Below are 22,785 nucleotides of genomic sequence, written 5' to 3' on the forward strand. Positions count from 1 at the left end.
GGAAGAGAAGAGGAAATTTCACTAGATTGAACCTCCAAAGATGAAGATACAATTCTGAGTGAAATGTGAATGATAAGTTAATCCCCAGTTCCTATTTTAAATGGAAAGGAATTGATTGAATTATGTAGTGCAAAAGTGACAAATAACTAATTATAACTTGAGATCGGAGTATGGGATGAAGTTGCACACTTGGATCTAGCAGTAATATGTTGAGATGAAGTCACCCTACAAATTTGAGGAAAACTTGCCTAGACCATGGTGGGAATGTACACGGTCCTCCAAAAAATCCGCAAAATGAAAAGGGTTTTTTTGCCTTTGCAAATGGATTCCAAATCCAAAGGTACAGTAGTGCACTTGCAACCTACACACAAAAAAGAGAGGAAAAGGGGTTGGGATTGTGGGTTTGCCTTTGGGTCAAACCCCAGTTTTGAAATTAACCAAGTAATGAAAGAAAGTACTTGTAAGTAAATGTAAATGAAATATTGTAATGTAAATCACCTTAAAGGTGGTTGTGATAGAAATGTTGATAGAAATGCTTGTGTGGAATTGAATGTTGGAACCAATATCCTCTTAAATGGTTGAATCCTTGACTTGAATGCAACACCTAGCTTTGAAGGGAGACTTGCAATGCTTAATGCTTCAAAGGGATGCTTGAATGCTCTTGAACAATTGATTGTAATTTATCCAACTTGACCAACTTAACGCACTTAGATTATGCAAGTGAGAGGACGAATTCCCCTTAAATACATGTCCATTAGGGTTAATGAAACTAATTTTTGTCATAGGTCGATGATAGCGAGATTGAGTGAGAAGTTACTCAATAACCATAAATTGGTTTAATTTGTTAATTGGACCCAGTGATATGGTTTTTTATTTTGTATTTAATTTGTGTTTGGCAACATCAAACTCCAACACCCACACCTCTCCTCAAACAACCACCCTATTCTATGTTATGCAACATTGTTCTAGCTTGCTTCCTCAAAGTTACTCAAATCCTCCACCATAGGTCCACACCCGAAAATGTTGTCTTTTCTATCATTATTGACTTAATTAGGCCCATTAGGTGTATTTCAACTGTCCTTCAATAACTTGCAAGGTTCTAACATCAATGAGGCAACCAGGTTCACTATTTAGCAAAACAGGGCTAAAAGGCTACTAGCCTATATGGTGCAACGATGGCCAAGAAAACCTAAGAAATTGAATTGGAAGGTGTATACTAGGTCCAAACTCAAATATTTTTGAGGTCTTAGCTCCTGAGAAGGTGGTTTAATTGCTGTCCACAATTTTAGGCAAGAAAAGAGGGTTTTGAGAGGGTTTTGAGAAAGTAACAAAGGATGTCTCCTCTAAACCACAAACCAAGCCTCTAAATTCTAGTAGAACCTATACCCCATAATTTATAACAAGTATCCAACTCTTATCTATATGAAATTATGAAAAACACTTGCTATGCAAACTGGGAAAGGTAGAAAAATGATTGTTTTGAGCATTGTCACTGCTAATTCATTGTTTTTGCTGCACTTTGAAGAGTTAGAACTTCATAATTAACTTCACCAAAGAATGTAACAATATTAAAACACTTTTAAAACACTCTTCACAATATTCCAAGCATGAATATGTTCATTTATCAACTTTGGATGCAAAAGATATTAAACTCCCCAAAACTAGGTACTTGCTGCCAGCCACAATTTGACACATTTGCAAGGTGAAATGAGCATTGTTTAGAGCTCCAAATGCTTTTAAAACTCCAAGGAAACTAGTGCAGACATCTACCTTAAGTTTTTTCACTCAATTTACCTCTGAGAACAAACTTATTTGAGTCTTTTTAAAATTTACTAGCCAAGTTCATCTCCAACTTGCCTAGCATGAACTCAAAAACACTTCCTTTGCACAAACCTGACCAAAAGATGATTTATATAAATTGTAAATGAGAAATAAAACTTATGTAAGTCCATCCATGTGAGCCCAAACCTGTAATTAGACAAGTTGGTGCATTTTGGAGGCCAAAACCCTTGACAGGGCAGCAAAAGAGCCAAAAATGAAACTTTTTTGTACAACCCACTTCCAAACACAAAAACTGCAATATAATTATATGAATAGCATTGAATATAAATTAAAATAACTTCCCAAAAGGTACAAAATGAAAATGAGAAGTCCCAGTATAGGCTGCTATACAAATGGAGTGCAAAACATGAGAAAAAACATGAAAATTGTTGCTCTTTTGATTGATTATGATAGAATGTAAAAGTCCAACCCTATACAAAGAAGAGGGAGGAATATATATAATATTTCAAGGTATTTATCAATTTTTTTATAGACATAAGGCATTTTTGTCTTCTTTTTACAAAAAAGTGTCTAAAATGACAACTTTTAAAAGCAAAATGACAACTTTTGTTGCTCCAAATGGCAATTTGAGCAACCTAACAAAACCAACCTTCCAAAATCACCTAGAAATGATTAAAAAAAATTTATAAACATGTTTCAATTCTTTACAAATCATGCCTAATCCTATAAGGCAATTTTCCACTTTTTATCCCTTTTAGGCCTAGAAGCACAAAATTGACAATTCAAACTTAGAAGCAAAAATGTATCTCTCAAGCACAAAATGAGATAAAAAACTCATGAAATGACTATACACAACCTATGACAGCATTCAAAACCTATTACAATACTTACAAATACTTAAGCATGAAAATACTAAAAAATGGAGAGTAAAGCATGACTAGGTGCTCCTGCACCATACTCCCCCAAAGACAAAGAAGTTATGTGACTCCTTGAGGTAGCAAAGAAGAAGGAATTACAGACTTAGAGAAATTAGATTCATATATCCATGTGGCTTCTAAAAGTGGTTTATCTTTCCACTTGATAAGATGCTCCATGTACACTTGATGGCGAGTCTTCTTGTACACTCTTGAGTCCAACAACTTTTCAGCTTGAGGAATGGATGAAGGAGGCAAAGGCATGTCTAAAAGTGACTTGTGAACATCTAAAACTCTATCATCCTCCTTAGGAAGCTAACCTTTGAATGCCACCAAATCTGAAACATTGAAAATAGGAGACAAAGAAAGATCAGTAGGCAAATCAATTTTATATGCATTAGAACCATACATAGCCAATATCTTGCAAGGACCTATCTGCCTCATTTGGAGCTTGCTGGGAACTCCCTTTTCCAATCTAGACTTGTTCAAATGAACCATCATAAAGTCCCCAACTGAAAATTGAACATCCCTCTTTGATGCATCCACTCGAGCTTTCACTTTTTGTGAGGTATCTTAAGAGTCTTTTTCACTTTCTCATGAACTTCCTTCATTGATTGAGCCATGTCATCTACTATACCACTCTTTTGCTACATGTGACCAAGATCCCTTAACTCCATGACACCCCTTGGGTGCATACCATAAACAATCTCAAAGAGACTCTTACCAGTTGCCCTGTTAACACTATCATTGTATGCAAATTATGCATGATGGATGAGTTGATCCCAACTTTGGCCATATTCCTTTGTCAAGCACTTGAAGAGGTTGCCAAGAGTGCTATTGACCACCTTAGTTTGGCCATCAGTCTGTGGGTGATAAGCTGAACCAGAAGAAAGATTAGTACCCAATCTTTTCCACAATGTCTTTCAAAAATGGCCAAGAAACTTAACATCCCTATCAGAAACAATGCTAGAAGGTTAACCATGGATTCTAATCACTTCCTTGAAAAACAAATAAGCTATATGACTAGCATCATGTGTAGTCTTACAAGGAATAAAGTGTGTCATTTTGCTAAATCTATCCACAATCACAAAGATGCTATCAAAACCAGCTTGAGTCTTAGGTAAGCCTACTACAAAATCCATGCTAATACATTCCCAAGGCCTTGTAGGAATGGGAAGAGGCTGATAAAGACTAGCATTAGAAGTATTACCTTTTGCTTTCAAACAAGCCATACATTGCTCCACATACCTTCCAACATCTCGCTGCATTTTAGGCCAATAATAGAAACGTTGCACCAACTCCAATGTCTTGTTGACACCAAAATGTCCACTCAAACATCCATTGTGCTTTTCTTGAATCAAATTCTCCCTCATTGAGCCTTTAGGAACACATAACTGCCCACCTTTAAATAGAAAACCACTTTGCAAAGTATAATCAACATATTCACTATGAAAAGAATTATCAAATGCGGCAAACCTTATAGATGGCTACAAAATCTTTATCATTAGGATACATTTCTTTGAAGCATTATATGCCAATACTTTGAACTTGTACTTCCTACACTGTTAGAAGCCTTCTTCTCAAAGCATCTTCTACTTTATTGCATGGCCCTTTCTTGTGCTTAAGAGTAAAAGTGTATGATTGTAAGTACTCAACCCATTTAACATGCCTATGATTTAACTTATCTTGTGAATTCAAGAAACTCAAAGCCTGATTATCTGTATAAACAACAAACTCCTTTGGAAGCAAATAATGTCTCAACTTTCTAAGTGCTTGAACTAAAGCATAGAGTTCCAAATCATAGGAAGAGTACTACTTTTTAGCATCATTTAACTTTTCACTAAAGAAAGCTACAGGTCTATTATCCTGACTCAACACTGCACCTACTGTGATATTACTGGCATCACATTCAATAGTAAATAACTTGTCAAAACTAGGAAGTATAAGCACTAGTTGAGAAGCAACCTTGGTTTTCAAAAGTTCAAACCCCTTATTTTTTGCATCTGACCACTAAAACTTTACCTTAGATCCACCTTTTATAGTAGCAAGCATTAGTGCACAAATCTCACTAAACCCTCTGATGAACTTCCTGTAGAACTGTGCTAAGCCATGAAAACTTCAAACTTCACTTGTTGATTTGGGTGTAGGCTAATTTGTGATGGCTTCCACCTTGGTTTTATCCATTTTTAAATATCCACCTAAGATCACAAATCCAAGATAAACCAACTCCTATTTCATAAAATCACACTTTTCCAAATTGATTGTCAGTTGTTCATCATAAAATTTATTCAAAACAATTCTAAGATGCTTCAAATGCTCTTCTTGAGTTTTACTAAAAAATTAGAATGTCATCTAAGTACACAACTACAAATTTACCAATGAAATCATGCAACACTTCATTCATGAATCTCATGAATGTACTTGGGGCATTAGAAAGACCAAATATCATAACTAGCCACTCATAAAGACCCTCATTTGTTTTGAAAGTTGTTTTCCATTCATCACCTTCTTTTATCCTGATCTAGTGGTAACCACTTTTGAGGTCAATTTTTGTAAAATACTTGGCACCTCCTAAACAATCCATCAAATACTCAATCATTGGAATAGGAAATCTATACCTGATAGTGATTCTATTAATAGCTCTGGAATCTATGCATAATCTCCATGTACCTCCTTTCTTGGGTGCTAAAACGATAGGTACTGCATAAGGACTTATGTTTTTTCTTATCAGATTTTGATCTAAGAGTTCTTGCACTTGTCTTGACACTTCTTTGTTATGTTCAAGTGTCATCTTATAGGCTACTTTGTTTGGTAAAGAGGCTCCTGGTATGAAGTCTATCTAATGGCTAATGGCTCTAGGAGGTGGTAAGGTTGCAGGTGCCCCATCCCTTATGATTTCCTTATAGTTATCAAGTATTTTCTGCACTTCTTGTGGTATCTCAACCTTCTTCTCCTTCTTTTCTTCCTTGGGTGTCACTATGAGTGCAAATCCTACTCCCTTTTCCTCTTCAAGTGTGTTAATAAACTCTTTCTCATTCACTGTTAAAATATTTTGATTCTTTGAACTGTTGCCCTCTTTCTCTTCATTTATAGACTGAATTTTGTATGTAACACCATCTTTCTGAAATGAGTAGGAGTTTTTTTCACCATTGTGTATGGCTTTCCTATCAAATTGCCAAGGTCTACCAAGAAGTAGATGGCAAGCATCCATTGAAAGAATATCACATAAGATCTTATCTTGATACCCTCCTATGGTGAATTCTACCCATGTTTGTTCATTGAAAAGAACATGTTGCTCCCTATTCAACCACGTGACTCTATAGGGATGTGTGTGAGGGATTCTTTCTAGTTTGAGTTTCCTCACTGCTTCTTCTAAAACTATGTTATCTGTGGATCCTGAATCAATGACCACCTTGCATACCTTTCCCATAATCTTGCACTTAATCCTGAACAATGACCTTCTTTGAATAGGTTCCTCCTTGATGGGATCCTTTATCAAGACTCTTCTCATCATCAAACTCACCATTTTCTGATGTTAAACTCACTTCATGAGCTTTGCCGTTTACTACACTTTCTTGCACATAATTCACCTTTCTTTCACCTCCTTGTGATGAGGTGGGTTTCTCTGGATGTCTATAGGTAGGGTGTCCCAACTTCTGACAGCTATAGTATTTCATGGTGGATAAGTAGGACCCTCTTCCTAGTCCACTAGATCTACCTCTACTTGGGTTGCTAGATCCCCATCCTCTATATATGTTCTTTCTATATGAATCCCCACTTTTCTCAATAAGTTTGGATTCTCCTTGGGACCTTTGATCTCCTCTTCCACCAAAAATTCATCTATATCCTCTACCATCTCTACCCGTACCTCTGCCTTTGTTGCTTTGCTCTTGCTTTCTCTTAATCTTCTCTTCCACTTTGAGTGCTAGTTGATAACACTTGTGAACTGTTTGTGGACATAGCAAACTCATCTCTTCTTGTATGTTCTATCTCAGTCCATTCAAATACCTTACTACTTTTATACTCTCATCCTCTACTACCGTGGATCTCATGCATAGTTTTTGAAACTCCTCAGTGTAGCTACTGACATTTAAGTCTTTTTGTTTCAAATTTTATCTTTTCCTATGTAGTTGGATTTCATAGTCTTCTGGAAGATAGGTTTCTCTAATCTTGGATTCCAGGTGTCTATTGGTTGCTTACCCTCTTTCACCCTTTCCTCTTGGATGAACTTCCACCAAGTTAAGGCTACCCCTCTAAGCCTTGATTTTTCTACTTTAACCTTTTGTGCTTCAGTTATTCCATCACATTCAAAATGGTTTTCTAGACCTTCAATCCATTCTATAAGAGCATCTTGATCCATCTTTCCACTGAAAAGAGCCACTCCCTCTAAGGTTTTACCACTCATAGCTCTCAAAGCCTTCAAGAATGGTTCTTTTTCAATAACAAGGTTAGGTATGGGAACCTCATCTTCAATTGCCACCTTTTTTCCCTTATCTCCAACCTTATCATGAACTTCTTCAATTTTGACTTTTGCTTCAACTAGTTTCATTACTAGCTGCTCCAACCTCTCTTTGAGTGCTCTATTTTCTTTTTCTTCATATTATAACTTCTTGGCTAACTTAGCATTAGTCACCATGTTTTCTTCTAAGGATTCTATTGATCCTAAGTCAAATTTTTTTCTCTTTTCTTCTGAATCTTACTTGGGCTCTGATACCACTATGATAGGGAGATTGAGTGAGAAGTTACTCAATAAGCCTAAATTGGTTTAATTTGCTAAGTGGGCCCAAGGATATGGTTATTATTTTGTATTAAATTAGTGTTTGGCAACATCAAACTCCAACACCCACACCTCTACTCAAACAACCACCATATTGTGTGTTATGCAGCATTGTTCTAGCTTGCTTCATCAAAGTTACTCAAATCCTCCACCATAGGTCCACACCCCAAAATGTTGTCTTTTCTATCATTATTGACTTAATTAGGCCCATTATGTGTATTTCAACTGTCCTTCAATAACTTGGAAGGTTCTAACATCAATGAGGCAACCGGGTTCACTTTTTAGCAAAACAGGGCTAAAAGGCTACTAGCCTATGGAGGCCTAATTTGAGTGAAATTTTCTTATATAGTGCAAAGATGGCCAATAAAACCTAGGAAATTGACTTGGAAGGTGTATACCAGGTCCAAAATCAAATATTTTTGAGGTCTTAGCTCCCGAGAAGGTGGTTTAATTGCTGTCCACAATTTTAGGCAAGAAAAGAGGGTTTTGAGAGTGTTTTGCTCAAGTAACAAAGGATGTCTCCTCTAAACCACAAAACAAGCCTCTAAATTCTTGTATAACCTCTGCCCCATCATTTATAACAAGTCTCCAACTCTTTCCTGCATGAAATTATGACAAACACTTGCTATGCAAATTGGAAAGGGTAGAAAAATGACTGTTTTGAGCATTATCACTGCTAATTCACTATTTTTGCTGCACTTTGAAGGGTTATAACTTCATAATTAACTTCACCAAAGAAAGTAAAAATATTCAAACACTTTTCCAACACTTTTCACAATATTCCAAGCATGAATATATTCATTTATCAACTTTGGATGCAAAAGACATTAAATTCCCCAAAACTGGGTACTTGTTGCTAGCCACAATTTGACACATTGGCAAGGTGAAATGAGAATTGTTTAGAGCTCCAAATGCTTGTAAAACTCCAAGGAAACTAGTTCAGACCTCTTTCTTAATTTTTTTCACTCAATTGACCTCTGAGCACAAACTTATTTGAGTCTTTTTCAAATTTACTAGCCAAGTTGATCTCCAACTTGCCTAGTATGAACTCAAAATACTTCCTTTGCACAACCCTAACCAAAAGATGAATTATATACATTTTACATGAGAAATAAAACTTGTCTAAGTCCATCCATGGGAGCCCAAACCTAGAATTAGACAAGTTGATGCATTTTGGAGGCCAAAACCCTTGACATGGCAGCAAAAGAGCCAAAAATGAAACTTTTTTGTATAACCCACTTCCAAACACAAAACCTGCATCTAATTACATGAATACCATTGAATATACATTACAGTCACTTCCTAAAAGGTACAAAATGAAAATGAGAAGTCCCAATACATGTTGCTATACAAATGGAGTGCAAAACATGAGGAAAAACATGAAAATTGCTGCTCTTTTGATTGATTATGATAGAAAGTATAAAGCCAGCCCTATAAAAAGAAGAGGGAGGCATATATATATTATTTGGAGGTATTTATCAATTCCTGTACAGACATAAGAAAATTTTGTCTTCTTTTTACAAAAAAGTGTCTAAAATGACAACTTTTACAAGCAAAATGAGAACTTTTGTTGCTCCAAATGGCAATTTGAGCAACCTAACACAACCAACCTTCCCAAATCACCTAGAAATGATTAAAAAAACTTTCTAAAAATGTTTCAATTCTTTCCAAATTATTCCTAAGTCTATAAGGCAATTTTCCACTTTTTAACCCTTTTAGGCCTAGAAGCACAAAATTGACAATTCAAGCCCTAAGAGGCAAAAATTGATCTCTCAAGCACAAAATAAGATCAAACACTCATGAAATAACTAAAAACAACCTATCACAACACTCAAAACCTATTACAAAACTTACAAACACTTAAGCATGAAAATACTAAAAATGGAGAGTAAAGCATGACTAGGTGCTCCTACACCAATTGACATCAGGGAGGTTTTCCCACTCACTGCACAACCTATAATGAATGCTTAGGAAAGGTCCTAACCCAAAATAGGGCAGGGATAGGGGTGTCATGCCCCTTTCCTAGGAGGACAAGGGTGCCACACCCCTTTCCAAGGGGGGACAGGGGTGCCACGCCCCTATCCTATTCCTTTCTCCTGGGCAAAGTGCAGATAGGGTGGTGCAGAGGCCAAGGAAGAAGCAGATTCTAAGGGTTGAGATGTATTCAGTCTTCGATCAGGCTACATGATCTGAGCTTGCGTGCATGAGGACCCTAATGTAGTAAAAAATTGCTAGGGTCACAATTTTATGACACTACATTTAGCCCCCACTTTAGCAAGAGTATGAGTGTACGCCGATACTATCGGTCAAGTAAAAGGAAACAAGATTGAAAGACTTTTACCACATCAAGGAGGCAAGATACTGCAAACCCCCAGTGGAATTAGGATCTTATGACTTTGACTGACAAAGTAAAAGGGAAGATCGAGAAGGGGAGAACCATGACTATAAGTAGCAAACTTCCCTTCACTATGAGTCATGAAAGCAAGGATACCAAAGATTACAAAGCAAAACAAAGTTTACTAAGTAATTCTAAGTATTAAGAATAAAAATATGAGCGGAGTGTATACCCCCACATTAAAGTGATCATGCGCGCCTTATCGGGAGTGATGGTTTTAAGGTAGGATACACTCAACAAAGAGAGAAGATAGGAAGCACGCTATCACAAGGATTTATCCCCCAATCAAGGAATAAACCCAAGGATAATAAACACAAAACATGAGGTAGTGTCAATTTCCTTGAGGTCAGTATGTTGTATGATAACTCATGTATATCATGTACGTATGTGCATATAATAATCATCATTCCCCAAAGGAGGACACTACCTTAGAAGAAAGGGAAGAGAGGGAGTATTTTGAGTCAACATGAAAGAGACCAAGAAAATATCTCAATGCTTTCCATCATCCCTAAGTAGACATTAAGGGAACAATAGAAGAACATGGATACACATAGAAGAATGGTCACGAAGGAGAAAGAAAGGATAGAGAGAGAAGATCTATAGTGCTAATATTGCTAATCTAGCATGACATCCACCTCCTGATCTTGTTGATCACTATTTTGGGAAGGAGACCAACACGCTAGAGGAGCGACATTGAGCACAATAGATGGAGTTATCACAAGATCCAAACAAGGACTATGCTCATGTTGCAAGTCACTTTGTTTAATTCTAGGAGATAGGAGTAGGGTTTGTGAAAATTCAATTGATAAATGCTTGTCCACATCAACATATCCATACTCACTATCAGAAGAATTAGGAGTTGTATGGCCATTATGAATAATATTTTCACCCATTTCTTCATCAAAGTTTAGAGAAAAAGGAGCAAGAACACGAATAGGATTAAAGCCATCAAATGTTTTGTGCAACTTATGATTTTGAGATGTAGGTTGAACATATATACTTCTGAGAAAATTGAATCATGTCAACTGTCAGAGTCTAAGGAGATTGAGTATGTTGAGGGATAGCTTCATGAGCTCGAACATGATGTCTTCATCAGCGTTCTCTCACACAATGATTCCATTGAGTCTTAGTGGAAGGCTAAGAGGGAAGATGAACACTTGAAAAAGTAGGAATGTTTCTCTCTTTGATAGTTGAAGGTTTAGGTTGAGGTTTTTTAGGTTCAACAAGAGGAGAATAAGACCTCTTCTCTTGATAAGAGGAAGGAAGTGGAACTGTACCATACGAAGGAGGAATATTAGGTGTAGGAAGGAGACCGAGTCCATCATGAGGAGGAGGTACATGTCTAAGCTTAGGAAAAATATTGTTGTTCTTCTTAGGAGAACGTATAGTCGCATCCATAGGAATAGGTTGACGATCTTCCTTAGGAGGGAGATTAGTTATATTCATGAGAGGAAGAACCTCATAGATTGAAGAATAATAGGAATGTCCAATGTTGGGGATCTAGGTTGACTTAAGGATAAGATCATATCTTTCTTCCATTTTTTATAAGATTGAAAAAGAGCATCGCTCCTCCATGGAAGAGATTGAAATTGTTTAGGCCAAAATAAATCAATAGGAACACTAAGGCTTCTTTCAGATGGATGAAATAAGCTATGGTTCACAGTTATGATTTATCTATTGTGAGGAAATTTAAGACACTTGTGGATTGGAGAAGCAATAGCCTTCGTGGAAGATAGCCAAGGATAGCCCAACTTCACATGGAATTTCTTAGAAGAGGGTATCATAACAAAGTCAATATCCATGGATTTAGTATGAACTTCAAGAGGAAGGGTGATAGAGCCAATGGTAGGACAAGAGAAGCCATCAAATAAATTCACAACTACATTAGAGGCATCATATATTGGTTTATGCAATCGTAAAGTGAAAAGATATTCCTCAGTGATGACATTAACCATGCAAGAGGGATCAATAAGGACACCACAACAAGGGATATCCTTAACCTTTGCAACTATGTATAAAGGGCCATTAGGTGAACTAATGGTTTCACTAGGGTCAATTGTAATACAAACATCCTTAGGTGTATCTTGTTTTTCTACCATATTTACCAAGTTCGAGGCCATAGAATTGAATTCCTCAAAAGAGAAAGAATTAGGCACAATCTCAATAATGTTAGAGGCATGAGAAGGCAAGGGATGAGTGAAAATATTAAGATTTTGATTAGGAGGAGCAACCAATTTATTCCCTTTATCATTCACACCTGCCATAGATATAGTGTTATTATCAATCAAATCTTGAATCTTATTTTTCAATGTGAAACATTTCTCAGTATCATGACTAGGCTGACGATGAAATTGAAACAATGAATTGTTGTCAAAATAAGGGGATGCAAGTTTAGAAGGATCGACTAGTTTTATAGGAGGAAGTTTGATAACATTTATTTGCAACAATTGAGACATAATACTATGTAAAGATTCATTCAAAGAAGTAAACTGTCTTTCTCTTTGAAAAAATTAGAAATAGAAGGCACACCTGTTGTATCATTCACATTGTTGTTGTTGACTGTATCATTGAACTTGATGAAGCTTTTTGTTGGTTTGAACTTCACAAATGGTTGTTGAACACTCTTCCCCTTATGACTTGGAGCCATAGGAGTGGATTGCTCTATTTGACTCACAACCAGTTGATAATTGTGGGGTGTTGCGCACAACTATAGAAAGCAAGTAAACTCAGACAAAAGAAGCTTTTCCTTGATATCTTTTTGCAAATTAGAAATAAAAATTCATTGAATATCATTATCAAGTACATGAAAAGAAATTTGAGCACACAAATACTTATATCTACCAATGAAATCAGTCACTTTTTCTTTAACACCTTGTTTATAATGCATTAAATCAGTAAAAGTGATTTTAGGACCAATGTTGTTTTAAAATTGTTGGATGAAAGCATTTGCCAATTGTTGAAAAGAAGTGATAGAATAAGAAGGCAAAGAGAAATACCATTGTAAAGCCTTATCTCTTAGTGTTCTTGTAAACAATTTTGAAAGCAATCTTTGATCATAAGCAAAATCAGTACACAAGGTTTGAAATATTTTGACATGCGTAAGAGGATCACCTTTTCCATTATAGAGTTCCAATTGAGGGATCTCAACATTTTTAGGTGGCACGACTTTAACAATATCAAGAGAAACTGGGCTCACAACATCAAAGGTGGGCCCACTAAACTTGGATTGACTCATAGAAGAAATTTGTTGTTGTAAGGATGACACGATTTGAGCAAGATTTTTAATTGTCACTTCGGTAGAAGAATTGATGTTAGACATAGTTGATTGAGAAGGTGGTGTGATGTTATTGAAAGACGGCATGGACTCAGAATAAGGTGGTGGGACATTATGATAAGTAGGCATAGGTGATTATTAGGTAGGAAAAGGGACAATTAAAGGAGGAACAAAGTTTGTGAAGGAATTGCCCCCTTGTGTCACATTGTAGGTTGAGGAATAATAGGAATACTTATAGAAGACATAGGTAAAGATGGAGGATTAACTGAAGAAGAGGGATCGCCCCCATGACCAATGGTTGTAGGAATGATATTTTGAGTTGATGTAGCCATGATGTTGGAGGTAAAAGTAGGAATACTAGTCATAAGAGTAGTCAAAGGAATAGAAGGATTGACTTGTGTTGAAGGTTGTGAATAACCAAGGGTTTTGGCAAAACTCTTGATAGGCATGACATTAGAATCAACAATATGTGCAATGTCACGTAGTATATCAATTCCATTCTTATAATTTTGAATCATACACTTAAGGCCTTCAATTAATGGAAGAGATTCACTATTAGGGTATTCTTGGGACATCCATTGTTCAAAATTTATCAAATTGATTGTCCAATGTGGAAAGTTGATCTATAGAGACCCTAGTTAAAGCTTCTTCTTCATCATGGGATTTATCAATGGGGTGGATAGGCACATGATTAGGATGGGAAGAATTAGCATGATCCTCATTAAAGAAGTCACCCAAATTAGGCTCCATCTCCTCGATAATTAAACCTTGAGAGGCCTTAATTCTAATGCTACGTCTAACGAGGATAGTACAGGTAGGACTAATAGTGGTAAAACTCATGCACTAGAGGGAAAATTTGAATTTTGAATTTTGAATTTTGAATTTTAAAGTATAGGAACAAAGCTTACAAAATTGAGTAATGCAAAATGTAAGAAAATAATGATTACACAATTTGAACTTTGTTGGAGGAAGAGGATGGCACAATTTCCAAAAAATGAAAGGAAATTAGAATATTAAAATTAGGGCGAAGGGAATACCACTTAATTTTAAAATCAGAATCTTTAAAATCAGGGCAGACTAAAATTAACCTCTTAATTTTAAAAATTTTCTTGAAATTTGAAATGTTGAATTTTGGAGGTATTTCCGATTCTAGAGGGATCAAAAGTTGACAAAATAAACCAATCTTATGGATTTAGGCTATTAAATATAGTCATAATAGTCTCCCAAAATTTTGGGAAAAAAGCCGAGGACTGTGGCAGGAACGCACATGCTCCAACCAACTTTTTTCAAAATTTTCAGGGATGAATATTACAATGATTTCAAAGCTAACCCCAAAAAATTGGCGAATTTTATGATTTCTAGATAGGCAAAATTAAGGTTCAAATGTAAAAATAGGACCTTATTAGGGTTTTGAAGAAAAAGAGGAATTGAATTGCAAATTTGAAAAAGGTCAAACCTAATGGATAGGGAAACCTTGGAAAATGCTTAGAAATCCAAATTTGAATGAAACTGAGTGAAATTTGCACAAAATCCAAATAAATTTAAAAATTAGGGTTCTATGACCTAACCACTTAATTCTGAAATTTGAATTTTGGGAAAAAGGAGAGAAATTGAAAATTTGAATTGCAGGAATGAAAACAAATCTGAGAACAATCAGAAATCTGAAAATTAAATGGAAACTCAATTTTTGCACAAGTTCAAGATGATTTTTGAAAATTAGGGTTTTAACAAGTAACCACTTAATTTTGTAAATTTGATTTGCAAATTGAACAGCACAATGAGGAAATTTAATTTGACAAACAAAACAATTTTCAGACCTAAGATAACCACAAGCAATTTTTACAAATCACAAGTTCAAATTTAATTTAAAAAACTAGGGTTTTTAATGATTTAACCAGTAATTTTGGAGAAATTTGAAACTTGCAAATGAAAAATATGCAATTTTGTTCAAAGGAAAGGATGCAAGACATCGGGTTCACCAAAATGTAATGTTACCAAAATGTATTGGTGGGTGAAAAATGTGTGAATGAGATATCAAGAGGAAAACTACCCTTTCCCTCCAAAGAGACATGAGAGTTTCACTACGAATTTCCCTTCAAACACTTTTCACCTATTACATTGGAAGAGGAGAGGAAAATTCACTAGATTCAACCTCCAAAGATGAAGATAGAATTCTGAGTGAAATGGGAATGTTAAGTTAATCCCCTCTTCCTATTTGAAATGGAAATGAATTGACTGAATTATGTAGTGCAAAAGTGATAAATAACTAATTATAACCTAAGATCAGAGTATGGGATGAAGTTGTGCACCTAGATCTAGCAGTAATATGTTAAGACGAAATCATCTTGCGAATTTGAGGAAAAGTTGCCCGAACCGTGGCAGGAATGTACACGGTCCTCCAAAAAATCCGTGAAATGAAAAGGGTTTTTCTGCCTCTACAAATGGAGTCCAAATCCAAAAGTACAACTATGGACCTACAACCTACACACATAAAAGAAAGGAAAAGGGATTGGGATTGGGGGTTTGTCTTCGGGTCAAACCCCAGTTTTAAAATTAATCGAGTAATGAAAGAAAGTACTTGCAAGTAAATGTAAATGAAAGACTATAATGTAAATCACCTCAAGGGAGGTTGTGATAGATATGTTAATAGAAATGCTTGTGTGGAATTGAATGTTGGAATCAACCTCCTCTTCAATGGTTGAATCCTTGACTTGAATGCAACACCTAGCCTTGAAGGGAGACTTGAGATGCTCAATGCTTGAAAGGGATGCTTGAATTCTCTTGAACGCTTGATCGCAATTTATCCAACTTGACCAACTTAACCCACTTAACTTATGCAAATGAGAGGACAAATGCCCCTTAAATACATGTCCATTAGGGTTAATGAAACTGATTTTCGTCACAGGTTGACATCGGGGAAGTTTTCCTGCTCACTACACAACCTACAATGCATGCTTAGGAAAGGTCCTGCCCCAAATTAGGGCAGGGACAGGGGCACTACACCCCTGTCTTGCCCCTTTCTCTAGGGAAGAGTGCAGATAGGGTGGTGAGGAGGCCAAGGAAGAAGCAGATTTTGAGGGTTGAGCAGTCTTCGATCTCTAATCAGGCTAGGGGATTCAATCTCGCGTGCCTGAGGACCCTAGTGCGGTCGAAAATTGCTAGGGTCGCAATTTTATGACCCTACAATAACATCAAATTATGTCAAACACATTTTTAACTAACTCAAGGCAAGATGATGATTGAGCGTAGATGGCTAAATTTGAATTTTAAAATTTAAAAAGAAAGAGAACAAATTCATAATAATGATGTCTCCCCTTTGATTGTAGAAGTGTTTTTGCATGAGAAAATGGTCTAATCCAAGTAACCAATGACTAAATGAAGGTAGGTGCATAAGTGAATATGATAAGTGTGGTGTGTAAGGTGAATGCATATAATTTTGTGTATATAAGGATAAGCTAAAGCTAAATATATAGGAATAGTGTATCTAAAAATAGAGAAGTGAAAAAACCAAGATCAAATGAAGAAAAAGTACAACACAATAACACCCTGAATATGAGCAAAGTCAACCTTCTAAATAAGATGAAGAATGAGAGTACATATAACTAGAGTGATTGGGTTGAATCGAAAATAGAACCCAACACTCAATGACCCAACCTGGCGAGTTGCCTCCCACTAAAGTAGCATGAGGTGTCAAAACTAAGTCAACACCTCTCTAACAACCCCTAAATGATCTTGACAACTTGCATGAACAAGTGTCAAGTAGATATAGACGACTAAGTAGACTTAAGCAAACCAAAGTGTAATTAAATAAAATAAATACACTAACAATAAGAAACTATAAGAGTAATTCCATAATACCCACTTTAATACTCTTTCAAAGTATGAAAAGATGTTGTAGTCAAATGAACTCAGATATACAAATATGATGAAAAAAGTGTAAAAATAAACTCTACTTAAGTATCACACTTTTCAACGATCAAATAATCAATAGAAACCATATACCTCATTCATGTTTGTTTTCACCACTTTAATAACTCAGTTCAAACCCCACATACCAGCTCGTTAAAGCATTACCATTTTGAGGTGAAAAAGGCTAGATTTCAATTCATCCTGTCAAATTAACAATAACGGGCATTCCCCAAATCACTGGGGAGCTTCCAATTGCTTGGCATTGTCACATGGAAAGGGAAACCAGGTTGGAAAGTGGGTAAGCGATAATTTCGTACCCAAAACATCGTACAAGAAATTAAGTTGTCGCGTGATTTATGCCATTCTATTCCTTCCTTCAACCGATTTTTACTGTAATAGGACTAGTGGAGTCCATACGTACCACTCCAGAATCTATCATGCACCACTGATATGTTCCAAAGCAAAAAGCAGTGATTGACCGTCTCCATTATTTTTTCTACCATTCAAAAAGAATGCTCAACAATAGCACCGAATTGAGTATGAAAGAGGAGAGGGTCCATTCAAGAAATAATGGTGTAAGGTGCACCAGTTGTTCTGAAGTTGGTTTCCACTATTTTAAAGACCCGAACAAAACAGAGAAAACAATCCTCATCTTCCAGTTTTTTCTGTCTGCTTCTCTCGATCCACAAAGCATTTTCGTTGCTGTGGCAGAAATTATTGTAAAACTAACAAGTTACTGACTTTCAAAATGCAGATATATTTAGTTGCCAAAACCCTACAAGTAATCATTGTGAAATTTTAGGATCCGTTACACCATTCCGTTATTATAAATTTTAGGTATATATCTTTAACTTGGTCAGTGGTCACCATTCCGTTACTATTAATCCCTCTAAAATTTAGATTTTTATATTTTGTCACCTTAACATTTTATTATATTTCTTTAAAGTTATTAATGTGAGAAAATAAATGTTTTTTAAATTCTTAGGAAAGTGATAATTAAAGTATATATAGAGTTAAATTAGAAAGTATCTTTTTGTGATCGCTTGTATCTATTTTAATATGATCAAAGTATTCTTGCATAAGTCTATAGGAAAGTTATACATGTTGAGAGTTTTACATTTTTTACACAATATTCATGTATAATTTTTCCATGTCATCACATGTCACTATATGACACTTTGAATATATCTTTAATTTGGTCACCATTCTGTTTCTATTAATCACTCTAAAATTTAAGTTTGTATGTGTTGTTATCACTTAACATTATACTATATTTCTATAAAGTTATTAATCTCATAAAATAATGATTTTTTAATTCTTAGGATAATGATAATTAAAACTGTATATATAGAGTTAAATTAGAAAGTAACTTTTTATGTTAGCAGCTTATATCTATTCTAATATGATCAACATATTCTTGTACATGTCTCGAGAAAAATTACATATTTTTCAGTATAATATTTGTGCATAATCTTTGGTGTCATCACATGTCACTATATGACACTATGCATTGCTCATTATGCATTTCCATGCATAATTTTGCTCAACCTCATAGAAACATTAACAACCTTACTAGATATAAACATGGATAATTCTAGCCATGAAAATAGAATGTCAACCATTAGGAGGCACAAAAAATTGTGTATTGCTCATGTTGATGATGATGACATATATTTTATTGGTGTAGGCAAATAGTTGAAAGTTTTTCTCCATTTTAATCACAAGAATCTTCATTCCTAGCCATAATCTATATGTAAACATTCAATCTAATTGATTCATTTTTGTTTGTGAATAGAAGTACACATTTCCTAGAGTCTTCTGCTTTGATATATGTATTTAGTGTACTATATTTTCTTTCCTATTTGCATGATCTATAAACCCTATCCTTTACAAGAGTAGTTGATTACCTAGAACATTTGTGATCCAAATATTTGGTATTAGAGATTTTTTTTATATGCTAATACAAATGCATTTAAAAAAAAAAAAAAAAAAAAAAGATTGTTCACTATATTCATCTCCTATGTAATTGGATTCACATCACAAGAAGGGAAAATTACAAATGAAAATAAAGTATAATAACAAATAAATACAATTAGTGCCTTTGGAAGTTTGCAATATGATCAACAAAACTTTGGAAGCATAATGTTGGTATTTCTTTAGATAAAATTATAAGATTTCAACATGGATTGATGCCACATTGTATTGAAATGTTTTTTCTTGTGCAATACCAAACTATTTTCAAGGTATAGTTTGACCTAGAGTTAGTTTCATTCAAAGGGATGATATATCTAACATTTGGTATTTCGGTATGCAAATTGTAATATTATTTTTGTATGAATCATGTATAGATTGAAATAGTTTTTTTGTGACATCGAAGATGTCCATTTTAATGTCCCACTAGTGACATATACTTGGCACACGATGTTAGAGGGATCATGAATTAATTTTAGAAATGAGAAACATTGTATTTTCTTTGTAAGATAAATATAACTTAAGTATCCTCTAAGAGGATGATTCTTTAAACTTTTATTAGTTATGCTAGTATTAAGAGAAAATAGTAGAGGGTTGCACCAATGTGTTCAATGACCAAACTAAAAACTTGCATGAAGAAAATTTCTAGAAAGACTAGGTGATCAAATGTAGAAGGTTGAATTATCATCCTACATCCATAAAAAAATATGATGTTTTACAAAAAGTGTGATATTTTGCCAAGATCAAGGGCACAATGAAAATTATAAAAGAGAGACAAAAGAATGACAAGAACAAACTGTATTCTCATCAATATGCAAATGATCAACTAGATTAACCAATATAATGAATATGAGCATGCTTATATAGGCAAGGCCATATGGATGTATGAGCACACAATCATGACATGTGGCTCAATGAGAAACAAGGGTAGGTAAGAAATACTAGGGGTAGGTAGGAGAAATAATATAATATTCCACAAGAGGTGGATGACCCACCGAATGTGGAGTGTAATAGCAAAATAAGACCACAAAAGATGGAATTTATCCTACAAGCTATATCCCTATGTGCACACTTTCCTAAGTGTCTCATATCCAAACTACGAAGAGATGCATTATCCTAAGTTAACTTAAGTAAAGTGTAATAATATCCATGATGAATATTTATTTACACCAACACCCCCCCTTAAGTGTAACTTAGGAGAATGAAGACTCAAGTCAACAATGCAAGATGGGTCCCAGCTACTAGGCCATGATAGGTACCCATGTACAATATGCAAATGCAAGCAAAACTATGCAATGCAATCTCTCACAAACGGAGAAAGGGAGAAAACCCAATGGGAAAATAATCCCCCCCAAAAGAGAGATGAATGTACAAAAGACTCTCAAAAAAGGACACACCTCAAAGAGGAAAAAGTCCCCCCCCATAAGAGAGGAAGGAGAAGTTAGCCAACCCCCCCTAATGAGACATCCCACACCCCCAAGAGATCTCACAACTGTTGGAACTTACTCTTAGTGAAAGGTTTGGTAAAGATGTCAGCAACTTGCTCCGGTGTAGGACAATACTGCAAATCAATGACCTGCTCTTAAATCAGCTCTCGGATATAGTACATATGGATCTCAATGTGTTTGGTTTGTTGGTACTAGACCAGGTTTTTCAAGATTGCAATAGCACTCTGATTATTGCAATGTAGAACTATCAGTTGTGGAGTGGTAAACCTAAACTCTGTGAGAATCTGTTGAAGCCAAATGGTCTCAGTCATTATGTTAACAACTCCTTGATACTCAGCCTTAGTCGAAGAGAGAGCAATAGCATGTTGCTTCTTGCTCTGCCAACAAATGGGGCCTGAACCAAGGTGAAAACTGTAACCTGACGTAGACTTACAATCATCAAGATCACCAGCCCAATCGGAGTCTGTGTAACCAACCAAGTGAAGTCATGTGCCTACTGCATAGTGAATCCCATAGTGATGTCTATCCTGGATATAATGAAGGATGTGTTTGGCAGCTTTCCAATGAAGCTCATGTGGTTCCTACATGAAGTGGGAAACCATGCCAACCGCAAATGAAATATCAGGGTGTATATGAGTCAAGTAGATGAGACTACCCACAAGCTGACGATACAATGTGGCATCAACTGGTGGAGAAGAGAACTGAGCCTCAAGCTTGACTCCTAAAAGAAAGGGAGTCGGTGTAGGCTTACAATTAGCCATATGAAAGTGTGCAAGTAGATCAAGATCATACTTGGGTTGCGATAGTGTAATCCTAGAAAGTGACTGTGAAATCTCTATTCCAAGAAATTAGTGCAAAAGGCCCAAGTTAGTCATAGCAAATTTGTCATGCAAAGTAGATTTGACCCTACTAATGATGGATGTGGTGCTCCCTGTAATGATCAAATCATCAACATAGAGTACGAGTGTCAAGTGAGAGTCATCTTGTCACAAAATGTAGACATTCATATCAGAATAACACCTGCTGAACCCTGTAGAGAGAAGAAATGAATCCATCTTGGTGTACCAGGTCTTGGGGGCTTTCTTAAGGCCATAGAGAGATTTCCTTAGTCTGCAAACCAAGGAAGTATCCTAGATGAAACCCTATGGCTTCTCCATATAAATCTCCTCATCAAGATCACCATGAAGAAAAGAACTCTTCATATCCATTTGATGTACAACCCAACCATGAGATGAGACAATAGCAAGTGTCGAGCGAATGGAGTTCATCTTGGCTATGGGTGCAAAGGTCTTAGTATAGTCAACACCTGGAACCTGAGAGAAACCTTTCGCAACAATCTAAGCCTTATACTTATTCACACTAGCATCCGCTGCAAACTTGGTCCAATAGATCCACTTACATCCAACCATCTTTCTCCCCTTAGGGAGAGGGACTAGCTCCCATGTGTTGTTCCTCATCAAGGAACTATACTCTTCCTCCATATCTTCATCCCACTTAGGAACCCTTGATGCTTCCTGAAATGTATGTGGATCAAAAGCAGTAGCAATGAATGCATGTGGAAGGTCTTGATGTTGTGATCAAGTCCTTCGTGTATCTGAAGGATCCCTAGCAAGAGAACCCACTAACTCAAGTGTCTATCGAGCCCAACAAGGTCTAGGTGGAGGTGGAGAATGAGGATCCTCAACTGCAAGTGGACCCTATAAAGGTGTAACCCTACGAGTCGAAGTTGAAGGAGTCTCATCATCTAAATCACTAGCATCACTATCCATAATGGAGGAAGGTGGAGGAGGTAGAGAGGCTAAGCTAGGAGAGCTTTCCTCAAAATGAACACTCCTCTCAATGAATACCTCATATATCTCAGGATCCATCAATCTATATGCCTTAACACCCTCAGGATATGCAACAAATATGTAAGGCCCACTCTGTGGTTCCAATGCCTTGCATTTCTGCGGAGGTATGCGAGCCCATACTAAACACCCAAAGACTCTAAAATGTCTCACAATCAGTTTCCTACTAGTGTAAGCCTCAAAAGGAGTAATACCTTGCAAATCTTTGTGAGGAACCTGATTCTGGATGTGTGTGGCACAACTGATAGCCTCTGCCCCAAAGGCGGGATCAATAGAACGTGCATGTATCATACAACTAGCCATTTCTTTGAGATTTCTATTCTTGGGCTCTGCAACTCCATTATGTTGTGGAGTGTATACAACAAAATACTGAAGATCAATTCCCTCAAATGTATAAAAATCCTCAAGTCTTTTGTTCACATATTCCCTTCCATTATCTATGCAAAGAATCTTGACCACTTTCTCAGA

This window comes from Cryptomeria japonica, chromosome 8 (genome assembly GCF_030272615.1).
Source record: "Cryptomeria japonica chromosome 8, Sugi_1.0, whole genome shotgun sequence".
In the NCBI taxonomy this organism is placed as follows: Eukaryota; Viridiplantae; Streptophyta; class Pinopsida; order Cupressales; family Cupressaceae; genus Cryptomeria; species Cryptomeria japonica.